Genomic DNA, 13,297 nt, shown 5'->3' with positions numbered 1-13,297 from the left:
GCCATATCAGAAATAAATTTATTATATTTATATATTTATATTATATATATAGATTTATATTATATATTTATGATTGTTAATGATTAATACTGATACCAATGATTTAAACTGGTATGATTGTTAATTAACAAAGTATATTCTATCATAAAAGATCATTTATGATATTTTAATGAAGATGAGAAACAACAACAATATGGTGAACTAGAAATTACGTTTGTCGAGATTCTGGTTCAATATGGATTATATGTCTATAATAAAAATAAAACACAAATAATGAAAGATTTGGTTGGCATCAGAGGTTTTATATGATCATATCATAATTCATGTGATTTCATTTCTAATCCATACCGTTTGAGAAAAAAAGAGATACAGATTTTTCTTGCTGAAATGCACTTAATACCATACTCTTGTCATTACAGTTTTTGAGGGATTACCGTTTCATAACTAATGTGTTCCATATCTCTTGAACTAATATGAATGCTCTCTAATTTTTTGTTTTTGTTTTTGTGGTGAGGAAGTGAAATGCTTTATACACCGCCAGACCGACCATCACCAAAATGATATGTCCGACTTTCTAACATTAATATCTAGTTTACGAACTAAAACATCCCCTCATCTGCTAGATTTATTTCCCCGCAGAACCGCCATCGCATTATTTCAAGAAAACCTCTCTAATTATTATAAATGAATTATAAATGAAGTCTTTGACAGGACCAAAAGCATATGTTTAATATGTTCTTCACATTATAAATTTAACGTTTTTTATGGAGAGGGTCTAAAATTTGAATTCACATTCTATACTTCCTCTCTGGACTCTTATTCAAAGTAGAAGCTATTTAAAATTTTTAAATTACCAAAGAAGTTTTGTTTCATATACAAGAATACAATATATGATAAGGAACATAATATTTATCTTATTGTGTTTTGTTTAGAAACATTAAATAATCTAAATATGTAATGTCCTAGTATTTCACTTCTTTGGAAGTCCAGTACCATATCAATTACTATTTCTGTGGTTATATTCGATTGAATTATTTTTCCAACTATACCTAATATAATCTGTATACTATCATTTAATCATATTAAGACCTGTTAAATACTTAAATTATTATAGTAACTAATATAAAAAATCATTTCAGAGAAACTATTTAAGTGTCTTATTGCTACAATAAAAAAGATATGAAGAACATGTATTATATTTCATATTATATAAATATATCTCAGCTGAGCTACTGGTTAAGGCTTCGCCTTTCCAACTGTATTAATAATATAAGAAAATATGCAATCATCAGAAAATAAGCTTTTAAGACTTCTATGGAAATAAATTCTTAAACCTAAAACTTTAGTGCAAACAATTAGTTTCACTTAAGCAATGGAAACAGCAATGGATCATAATAATGCAACAATGGCAGCAAAATGGATTTTTCAATGAGAATAATGGAATTCAATCATAACGATTAGGGTACGCAACACACGGCATCCTCGTAGCACATGAACGAGTATGTATGGAAGTCATCCAACATAAGAAGGAATCCTTATACAGTGAAGTTTATGCATTAAGTAAACTGTAGCAAGGATATTTGAAGTGTATGAAGTACATATATTCAAAATTTCGTAAAATAAGAAAAATGGTTGATATTTTTTAAAAACATAAAACATATAAAATCAGCAATGTGATATATGATTTATATATTAATACTTATTAGATTTGTATGTATATATGATTTGTATATATGTTGTTGTTATATTCATAATTTAAAGAAATAAAAGCGCATAAATAAATACTATTTCTATATTTGTAGAAATTCATGAAATATTATAAGCAATTTAAAAAACAAGAATGTGAATTTACTTCAAATTATATATTTAAAATATAAAATATAAAAAATGAAAATTTAAAATAAAATAAATAAAATATTCAAAAATTCAGAAATATATAAACATTTTAAAATATATATAATAAATAGAATAAACAAATAAATTACAAACAAATAAAATGAATAAATAAATAAAATATATACGGAAGAGATGGTCTACAAAGTACACCGAAATATCTGTAATATAAATAATTTTGATAAAAATTAATATATAACTAAATATTTAACACAGTTTAAAAAGTGTATTTTTTTTATTTTATTTAAAAAAACATTTTTATAAAGAGGTTTTCGAACAGAAGTGAAACAACAACAAAAATTTTTATTTTTTAAATTATTTTAATTAATTGAATTTTTGGCTGACCATACGCTGTCGAGTATTGCCAAATACCTTCATCAGTGGTCTTGGAAATAATTCTTATATTTAATTATTCGTAAATAATTATTTTTGAGACTGCAAGTACCACAAGTAAACATTTTTATAAATTTATGTGTTAAATAAACGACCTAATCCCAGTAACAAATATAAAAACTAATTGAACATTAGTCGTAATAACAATTTATTAATAAATAAAATATTATAAATAAAATATTTAACAAAAAATTAAAAAAACATATAATGAATTCATAAATAACCAATAAAAAAATGGAAAATATTTCCATTTGATTCGATTCAATTCGATTTTCCCACAATCTTTAGTTCTTAGCGAATTTATAAACTTTTTAAGCGTTATAAAAACATTATTTTCCACAGTCTTCACCTGTTTACACAATTCCAAAAACTTTCTTTAACACATTCCGGTATTTTATAAATACTGATCTTGGACTATAAAATAATAGCTGTGGACGCGCTTGTGTACTCAAAATGAAATGTGGGCCAAGATGGTGCTGAATCTTGATAAATCGTCTAAACTTTCTTATTGATATATTTAATAGCAGATAGACTTCATGCAAATCCTCAAATTATTTTGCGGAAGTTATGGGTATTAGTCTTGGCTCTTCCATTATAAATGCCAGCGAATAGCCGCCATCGATCACAATCGGGGATACAAAACTTTTTGTGCTCTTTTGCATGTCTTACCATGATTTTCGTATAATCTTTATATGGAGCGAATAACCGCCATCGATTACATACGGAGATACTTGACTTTTTGTGCTCATTTACATTTCTTAACTTTCGTATAATCTTTATATGGAGTAAATTCCATCTTTGTCAACCTTTGTCTTTGTATTATTTGTTTACAAATTGATCAATTCAGAAGTTGTGGGGTTATTATAGATATTTGAACAATCATAAAAAGTCCTTTACTCTATTAAGTATTGTTTTCTTATTTCTTAGCAGTGCTGAAATTTGGTCGTTCCATTTCACTCGATACTTCTTACTTCTTACGCTTAAGAAACCATAGATCTTCCTCTGGAATGCTCATTAACTTAGAATCTTAACTAGAAGTGTATTTTGAGACTTATTTAAGATGAGAATTTTTTTCAAAATAAATCAAAATTCAAATAATTTTAAAATTTATTAATTTTAACTTTTGTAAGTTAAGAGTAAAGTAAAGTGCTTTAATTCAAATATTCAAGAGTAATATTTAATTCAAATACCTAAAATAAATCTTGTGTAAATATCTAAAAATATTTCAAGATGCGTGGACCCTATAACCTGTCCTTGTATACGCCACTCATCTATCTTAAACGTAATGGATTAAAATCCAGAGACAATAGGTACTATTTAAAAATAATTCAAAAAAATTTTATTAAAAAATATATACAAAAATTTTAATGTTTTTGGACCCTAAAATCTCTCCTTATACACGCCACTCTCCTATCTTAAACGTAATGGATTAAAATCTTGGAGGTGGAAGGTACTTTCCAAAAATAATTCAAAGTTCTTGTAAAAATTTTTTTTTTTAAATAATTTCTGAAAATATGTCAAGGTGTTTGGACCCTAAAATCTCTCCTTGTACACGCCACTCTTCTATCTTAAATGTAATGGATTAAAATCTCGGAGGTGGAAGGTACTTTTTAAAAATAATTCAAAGTTTTTGTAAAAAAAAAATTTTATAAAAATATCTAAAAATATTTCAAGGTGTTTGGAACCTAAAACCTGTCCTTATATATGCCACTCTTCTAACTTAAACGTGATGGATTAAAATCTCAGAGACACTCTTTCTTTTAATATTTATCTAAGTGTGGATTAGTGACGCATACAAGGAGGGATGTTGGAGATTCCAAAGCCTTATAAGTGGTATAAAAAACCATATTTTATTTAAATATATTTAATATATTAATTTTAATTTTAATTAATTTTAATTTTAATTTTATTTAATATATTTTATTTACTTTAAAATTTAAATACACTGGAAACAATATAGTATTAATAATCTTCTATTTAAAAATTAATTACGAACCAAGCTCTTTATCGGGTTTCATTTTGAAAAGAAAAGTCCATCATATTTCATAAATATTCTTTCAATAAAATGCCAATTAAGCAAAAATACTGCCAACATTTTTTTTTATTTTTTTATTTTTTTTTAAGGAATTTTTTTTCTCTTTAGCATTTTCCAATTGTAGGAAATTTTAATAAAAATATAAATTTCTTTATATCATTCCTCCATAAACAAATAAATCAAATACCAATAAAAGTGAATGTTTTTCAAATTAATTCTATACCAATGTCATTTCACCATTTCCTCTTCTATTAATGTCTATTTGATTCTCTTTCCTTTGAATGTACTTGATTTCAAAGTAATTTATTGGCAAAATAAAATGGAAGGAACGGGAGGAAAATAATCGAGAAGAAATAAAATAAATCAAAATAAAATCCTGCAACCATTTTATTTAGTCTGTGACGAATACTAATCAAGTAAAATCCAAAAAATCAACAAACAAATGAAAAGAAAATTTAATAAAGTAAAAACACACAAAACGAAGAAGAAAAAAGAAGCAAGCAAAAGAAAATAAAACAAAAAATAAAAAAAAAAATAAAAAAAAAAATAAAAAAAGGAAATCAAATACGACCGAGAAAAGCTCACCAAAACTAATTACATCACTCATCGCAGTTAAGTGGGCGTGACCACACTCATACACACACACACATAGCGCACAAGGTCTAACCTGATGGAACCGGCTTAACTGGCAAAAGTTAAATTGCTTGCACTTCGCACTTTTCTTTTTATTTGCGTGAATTTTGTGGCAGCGGAATTAATTGCGAATTCAGTACAAGTAACTCAACAATACTTACAAAAAACAAAAAAAAAAAAAAACAAAAAAAAAATACAAAAAAAAATATTTACGTCCTTAACACCAGTTCAGAAGAACTATGAAGCTGTGAAGCTGTGAAGCTGTTGTTCCCAAGTTTCTGTGCTGCTCTTCCCACTGTGTCAACATTTAACTCGAAACTCGAATAAAATTAATTATTTTGTCAGTCAAATGTCGCTAACCGGAATTGGGGGATTACTTTTTTTGCGCTTCGCCTTTTTCCGCTTTCCATTTTATTTTGTCTTATTTTATCAATATTATATTCGTTTTTGTCATTTTTTTTTTGCCTCTCCGTGTTTGCTTATGGGGAACACGACAGCAACGACGCCACAAGGATTACACAATTGCACACGAAAATAACGTATTCGGTAGTTTGGCTCACACAAAGCGAGGCAATGCTGTGTGGAGCCAGTACCGCAAACACCCACAAGGTCACCTGCTCAATTGCCATTTTGTGTAAACACAGACGCACTGACTGTTGCCCTCCACTCCGCTTGCTTTAGTCCCTGTTCTATAGACAAACTCGCATATTTTTCTTTTTGTTTTTTTTTTTTATTTATTGCTTGCCGAGAGCTAAGTTATTTTTTGCAATTTAAACGTCATTTGTCCTCCTCGGCGGAAAAAGAGAAGAACGAAAAATGGTAAACAATGTCACAATTTTATTTTAATTTTGGGTTAAATTTTTTGGGGTCTATGTTGAAATTTCAATCATTTGACAGTCAACATTAGATTTTTATTGAAGAAGAAGCACTGTTCCTTACAGTATGACAAGCATTTAAACAGCTTTCACTTTTATTGTCTTATGAAGTGGATCAATTCAAACTTAAGAACTATTAGGGAACTTATGTTATTATAGATAAATAATATCTAAGGATAAGTCTTTCTCTACTAATACTAATATAGACCTAAACAATTTAGCCAAGATAATTTGTGAAAGATAAGCTTAAATTAATATTAATAATTTAAATGACTTTATTAAGATTAACAATAAATAGAATAGAAATTAGAGAATTAAATATACACAACGTAATCACGGCCGTAACTCTTTGACTACCGACTACTGACTGCAACTTAATCACTGCCACCACTACTGCTTAACTACTTAACTGCTTGACCGATTTCTACTTGACTGCTTAACTTAACTACTGCTACTGCTTGACCGGCTTACATATTATTGAAATCATACAAACTGGTACTGAGTTCTTCCTGTACCGAACGTTTAAACAAAACATGGTATGTACGCACCTCTAAGCAATTTGGCCACGTTCCACCACTAAATAAAATCGAACTCTCTTATTGAGATGCCCCGTAGAGATATCAGTTTAGTAGTAGGTTTACTTAAAGCTCATTATATTTTAAGTAATCCTGCTAAAAGACTAAATCTCCCAATTGTGAAGAGTACGATAAAAATGCCTTTCATCTGCTTTATTTCTGTCCAGCACATATGCGACGCCGCCTTATCACTTTAGGACCTTTCTTTTTTGAGAATCTTGGCGAACTACAAAACCTCCCTCTGAATGGCATTCTAAGCTTTGCCAAAGATTCTAAGTGGTTCTAACTCTTTAGTTTTTAATTATATGGTAACATAATGAACCTATAGGCCTATGTGGATCCGTTGAAATTCCCGATACAACCTAAACTAATACTAATATATCTAGGGATATATACATATATATATACCCTTACAAGTGGCACAATTTGCGTTACCACCTCTTATATGTCTAGGGAAGAATCTGTGTTATAATCACAGAAGTTCAAGTGGATAGATTCCTCCTTAACAATGAAATGTAAAAATAATATAAACTCTACAATTCTAATAAATTTTAGTTCTTATTATTGAGTGGTTATTGTTTGCAGTGGCAAGTCCGTAAGTATCTTTCCGCCTCCATCAATAAGCGATTTTTCGCCGTTTTACTACCGCATTCTTTGCAACAAACCTTAAAATATATACAAATATATAATAAATCCATCCAATTGAATTTAGATAATATGATTTTAGATAATAGATCTTTTGTGCTTACCGATCAACCATTTGACAGACTATCAAAAAAGTACTTCCCTAAAAATCTATTTCTTTTGAAGGCCAATGCTGAGTTTTCACAAAGTTTAAACTACTTTTGCAATAAATATTAAAGGGAATGTACAGTTTCAGTAAACCTTGCACTATTCACGCGGACCTTTTCAATAAATGCCCAAGATCCGGTCTTTTTTTATGAGTGCCATGTTAACCGGAAAGTATCTTCTATTTTCTATTGGTAAACCGAAGAAAGTAAATATAAGTTATTCTCTTACCGATCTCCATGAGAACATAAATCGGTACCCCTAAGAATACATCTAAAGTAGTACCAAGAAGGGCCACGCCGTCTACTTTTTCATTCTCTTCCATGTTTCTATGCCCAAAAACTCAGATGAAAGTAATGTCAGTTATCTGCTTTAGCTCGTGAATTGCCTTACTACATTCTTTAACTTGCTTTAATTTTATGATGAAATATGGAATAACTTGAACTTAACTTTCTATAAAAATAGCAACTTCAGCCTAAAAAACCGTGGCTTCATTAGATAGCTTAAGGGAGTGGTTTAAGTCTGCAAAAGACTAAATAAGGCCTTAGATAATTATATTAATTATATTTTTATTAAATATTAAAATATTTTCTGTGAACTTTCAGTGAAAGGGACTTTTAGAAATTTATTAAGAAAACTATAAATAAACAACAAAAATAGATTAATCTAATGTAATCTGATTGCAAATCCTAAATTTAAGTGACATAAATAAATTGTACGTCAGCTTTGTGTCTTACATATAAGTCCATTGTGCAAATTTGCTAGGAGCCATGGTAAAAGATTTTGACAGTTCACCAGTAAAGCATCTTTTCTAAGGCATATAATTATATAATTGCTAATAGAAAATCTCACTACAAACATCTATTTTTAGAAAGTTCTCTTCATCCTGAAAAACGTACCCTTTGTAAGCAAGTTTTTGATAAGCGATGGAGGTTCTTCTATAAATCTCATTTTTGAGTTTATAGCCACGGTTGCCACTTATGGTACTTTAGTACCAAAATTGGTACTTTTTTTTCCGTTTGGTACTCTGGTACTCATGTTCAAAAAATGGTACATTTTCGGCGACCCAACTTTATTGTGGATATTGTATTGTTTTATACTTTTTGTAACATTTTATATAAATTGTATTTTCTTTATAAAAGACAATAGAAAAATTTTGGACCTTTTTTTACAGAAATGGTACCTTTTTAAACCAATTTTGGTACAGAAAAAAATTTTCAAGTGGCAACCGTGTTTATAGCTTAACTGGATATCAAAATCTTAAACAATCCAAATAAAATTTAAAATAAAAGCTCTTTATTTTTATACTTATTGAATAGTAGTTTAATACTAATTAATAATACGAAATCGTTACCGAAAAAGTGAGGGAGTATGTCAATATCTTGCCGAAGTCTTACCAGTGTAAACGCTATGCAAGCTCTGTTATAAACAATTTAATTAAAGGTTTACCGTGTGTCAGAATTTTATCTGAATAATCGGTATTCATTACTAATATACACAGGATATAACAATTATACATATGCATTTATACAGCCTCTTAAACCTGCAATTATCATAACCAATTTCTTCTCAAATGTTTAGAAAAATTACAAATCAATATATACTCGTATAATGACGAATATTTAATATTTCAGAAACCGTTAATTTCGAGAATATTGCTATTCAGCACGATTCTTCTCAATATAATTTCAAAACATAGAAGCTTTACATATAACCAAAGGAACTGGAACAGCACTTGAGCCAAATCCTTTTTCGCGACCATAACAATTTTTATTAAAAATATATACAATACGATGAATGTATTTAATGTATTTATATACCTATATCATTTCCGAATTTAAATAGTGCTGTTATACACCACATGAAATAATTTTGTTGTTGTTGTTGTGGTTTCTTGAGTTAGTGCCACGGTTGCCACTTGAAAATTTTTTCCTGTACCAAAATCGGTTTAAAAAGGTACCATTTCTGTAAAAAAAGGTCCAAAATTTTTTTCGACCTTTTTATTTTTTCGTTCTGTGGTTTTCATAGTGTTATAAATGAACAAAATATAAAATAGTGCAAAGTTGCATTTATAAAAAAAATTAATTGGAAATATCCACAATAAAGTTGGGTCGTCAAAAATGTACCATTTTTTAAACATGAGTACCAAACGAAAAAAAAAAGTACCAATTTTGGTACTAAAGTACCATAAGTGGCAACCGTGGTTAGTGCTATTGCGCACTTATACTCTTTTGGGGTTGGGGGGCTTATCCCTGCCCACACTAGGTAACCATACTATTCACATTAGTCATTCATTCATATTATTTATTTATCTTTTAATTGATGACGGACGGTAGGTATTATCCTACCGCGCGTACAGAATATAGATCTTATATAAATTATCTGATTTATTATATCCACTTTAGGTCAGTTTTAAACTAAGAATCTCATTTAGAGCCTTTGTCGTCACTAAAACCAACTAGTCATCTTTTATCTTTTTATCATATTAACTAATTTTTACTGTTATACTAATGATATGATTAAAATAGTGATTAAAAATTATACCCTTTGTGTGTCAGAAAATAATCATATGCATAGATTATATAGTCGTCGATATGGATCTATAATATAACATCAGTCTTATTTCTAAAAATAAAACTAATACTTCGTTTATAAGCAATTATTAAAAATTAATTTTCTTATATAAACTATAAACTAATTAAAAAAATTCGAATATATCCTAAAATCACTGTTGCTGATTACTTGGCAATACTCGATATAGCGTTGTATGGTCAACCAAATTACAATAAATTAAATAAAAATTTTTGTTGTTGTTTTTTCATTTCTATTCAAATCCTTGTAACTTTTAAATAACTTCTTTTCGTCATAAGACGCGTCACTTTCAGGAAGAAAAAATTAACATTAATTTTTTAAATTATTTGATTAATTTATATATTTTCATAACACGTGTATTTCTTAAGATTGTACTACCATTGTAAACGCGAAGAAGACATTACATTACTATACCAAAGACCTATATAAGTGATCTGCTAGTCATAGTCTTAAATTACTCCAAAACTATGAATACCAATAGTTTTCCATTCTAATCTTTTGTCATATTTCACTTAACAATAAATTTCATAATTTACTTATGTTTGTTCATCAAAATACCTGTTAACCTTACACTTATTGACACTCTGATTAGTTAATCAACTTGTCAATATATTCTGTTATCAATCAATCTGTACGAGTACAGAACCCCTACATAGTAAATATATTGTTATTAATCCTCTTTCACAGCAATTCACGTCAAATTGCAGCACATTATACACAATAAATTTCCAGCTAACACCATAAATAGAAATGTCTGTGGAAATGAAACCGCAATTATACGACTACATATCGATGATTATACATATATAGATATATATACATAGTATACCATATATCTACATATATATTTGTATAGTGTTATACTCTTAATGATAAACAAATTTATTTCGAGCTCCGTATGTGTGTTTTTCGAATGTTAATTACGATAGTGATAAATTTTAATAGGGAATAATGTGTCTAATATTGAAACATGATTGCTTGTAATCTTCTATTGTACTCGTATATCCTTTCCACCGCAAATATTTTCTTCTCTCTCCCATTTGTCAATATCAATTTGCCATTGCCAATACAGTCAATTTAGTTTAATCAACTGATAATGAACTAACAACATGAGTAACAGCAACAACAATAATTACACCGAGTACTGAGTAAAGTCAGTATATGGGTATGTAAAAATGGATATATTTTTTTATATGCTACATTTTCATTTATCAATAAAGAGGCGGTTTATATTAAATTAGTGCCATAAACCACAACAGCTTTTGTTGTCATCAGAAATTCCCACAACACTTCTTCATTTCACTTATTTTTCATTAAAACCATTAGCTACAATATATGTTGGTATATTCAATTTTTTAGTATGTCCAATTCTCTTGTACTCCATATTGAAATCATAGAAATTGAAGATATAACCTACTTATTCGAAAAAACAAATATTTATTTTATCCACATTAAAATAATCACCATGAGAAACATTATATACATACCAAAGTTTTTGTTAATCCTCAAAACAGTTTTCATAGATCGACAAAGGTATGACCTTCTTAGTACCCTCTATGAATTCTGCTTTATGGACTTAAGCAGTTCCAAACGTTCTTCTTGAAGTTCTTGAAGTTTTTACAAGTCTTCAAAACAATTTTTAAAGCTCAACAAAGGTATGGACTTCAGCTCCCTCTACGAATTCTACTTTGTGAACTCAAGCGATTTAAAGTGTTTGTTTTTTTGAAGTTCTTGAAGTTTTTACTAGTTTTCAAAATAGTTTCCATAGACCGCAAAGGTATGACCTTTAGCACCCTCTATGAATTCTGCTTTGTGGATTTAAGCAATTCAACGCGTTTTTGTTGAAGTTCTAGAAGTTTTTACTAATCTTCAAAACAATTTTCATAGATCGCAACGGTATGACCTTTGGCATCCTCTACGAATTCTACTCTATGGACTTAAGCGTTTCAAAATGTTTCAAACTTTCCCTTAAATAATTCGAGCTGCTTCACAATGAATTTGATTTTTCAATTAAATCTTTTTATATGAACTTTGAAATAGTTTTTCAGACCGTCATTCTCTCAGCTATTAAGCCCTTGGATACACATCTAATACATGCACTTAATATTTTCTTCTGCAATTCTCCTATCTTATAAAAAGTACTTATTCTTGAAAGTTAGAGTTTCTTTTGGAGTTTACCTAAATTTAAAGTTTTGTGAGATATTTTACTCTAATAAACTGATTTTCTGTTTTCAAAATCGGGTGAATATGGTCTAAAAAGACTTTCGTCTTATTTGACGAAAAATTGATAACAACACTATTTTGAAAATTGGATTACTGTCTAGCTAACAAGATCACTTTCTCACTTTCTGAAGCTTGTTACCATTATTGGTCTATCCGCACAATTATGTACCAATTTTAGAGTCCAATGATAACATCAAGTAAGCTTTTCGTTATAAACGGTCCCAATTACTGAAATAATTATTGAAATTGAGTGATGTTAATTCCAAAATCGTTTTTTATTAATTATGCCATAATCTTACCTATCTAATAAATAGAAAATGTTAAGTACATTCTATTATATTTATAAAGTTACTTTTTAATCAAAACTCTACAAATCTTAAAAAAAAATAATATAATAAGCATGACTTATTCAAAATTACATCCGCCCTGTGCTCTTACTAAGAGTGGTGTCTTTACCCAATGTATTGTCGATATATAGGTACATTGGAGATACAACAAGGAAATAATAATAATAATCCAAAATTATTATATTATATTATAAATTCATACCCTTTTGCTGGTGTCTTATAAGTCTGAAAAACTACAACTATTATTACTATTAATGTCACAAGACCAATAAAAAGATGAATAAAGACACATCCGAAACTGCTCTGCTAAATTTGATATAACAGATTAAATAAGAATTTTCCTATTGGTGTCGCATTAGGTATTTTCAGTATTTTCCTTAAATATAGTTTTGGAGAAGACCTTTTGAAATATTTTGAATGCAATCAGTTTACCGGAACCACTCCAAATTTGGGACCAAACCGCATTAACTTTCACATTTTTTTATATACCTCAAACACTATAACAAGTAAAAACAAACAACTAATCAATTTAACTAACTTGCTTAAAATTTGAAATATAAATAAATTAAATAGAAAAAATAATAAATTATTTATAAAATAATAAATAGGTTTTTTCGAACAGTAGTGAACTACAACAACAAAAATTAATTTTATATTATTTTAATTAATTGAATTTTTGGCTAACCATACAGCTGTTTCGAGTATTGCCAAATACCCATCTGCAGTCGTCTTGGAGCGACAATTTTGAGAATGCAAGTGCCAGGAAGCGAACTGGTGTCCTGCCATATTTGAAGCTCAGAGTCAGCGCACATTAAACAACTACACTACACTCTTTACTACACTTACTCTTTAATAAAATTCGTATTGACCGATTGTAGGTTTCCAATTTGTGTACTCCTCTTAACAGTTTATTGTATCACATTTTAATATTTACGTTTTTAT

The sequence above is a fragment of the Teleopsis dalmanni genome, chromosome 2 (genome assembly GCF_002237135.1).
Source record: "Teleopsis dalmanni isolate 2A chromosome 2, ASM223713v2, whole genome shotgun sequence".
NCBI lineage: Eukaryota > Metazoa > Arthropoda > Insecta > Diptera > Diopsidae > Teleopsis > Teleopsis dalmanni.
Note: the sequence above shows the minus strand (reverse complement) of the source record.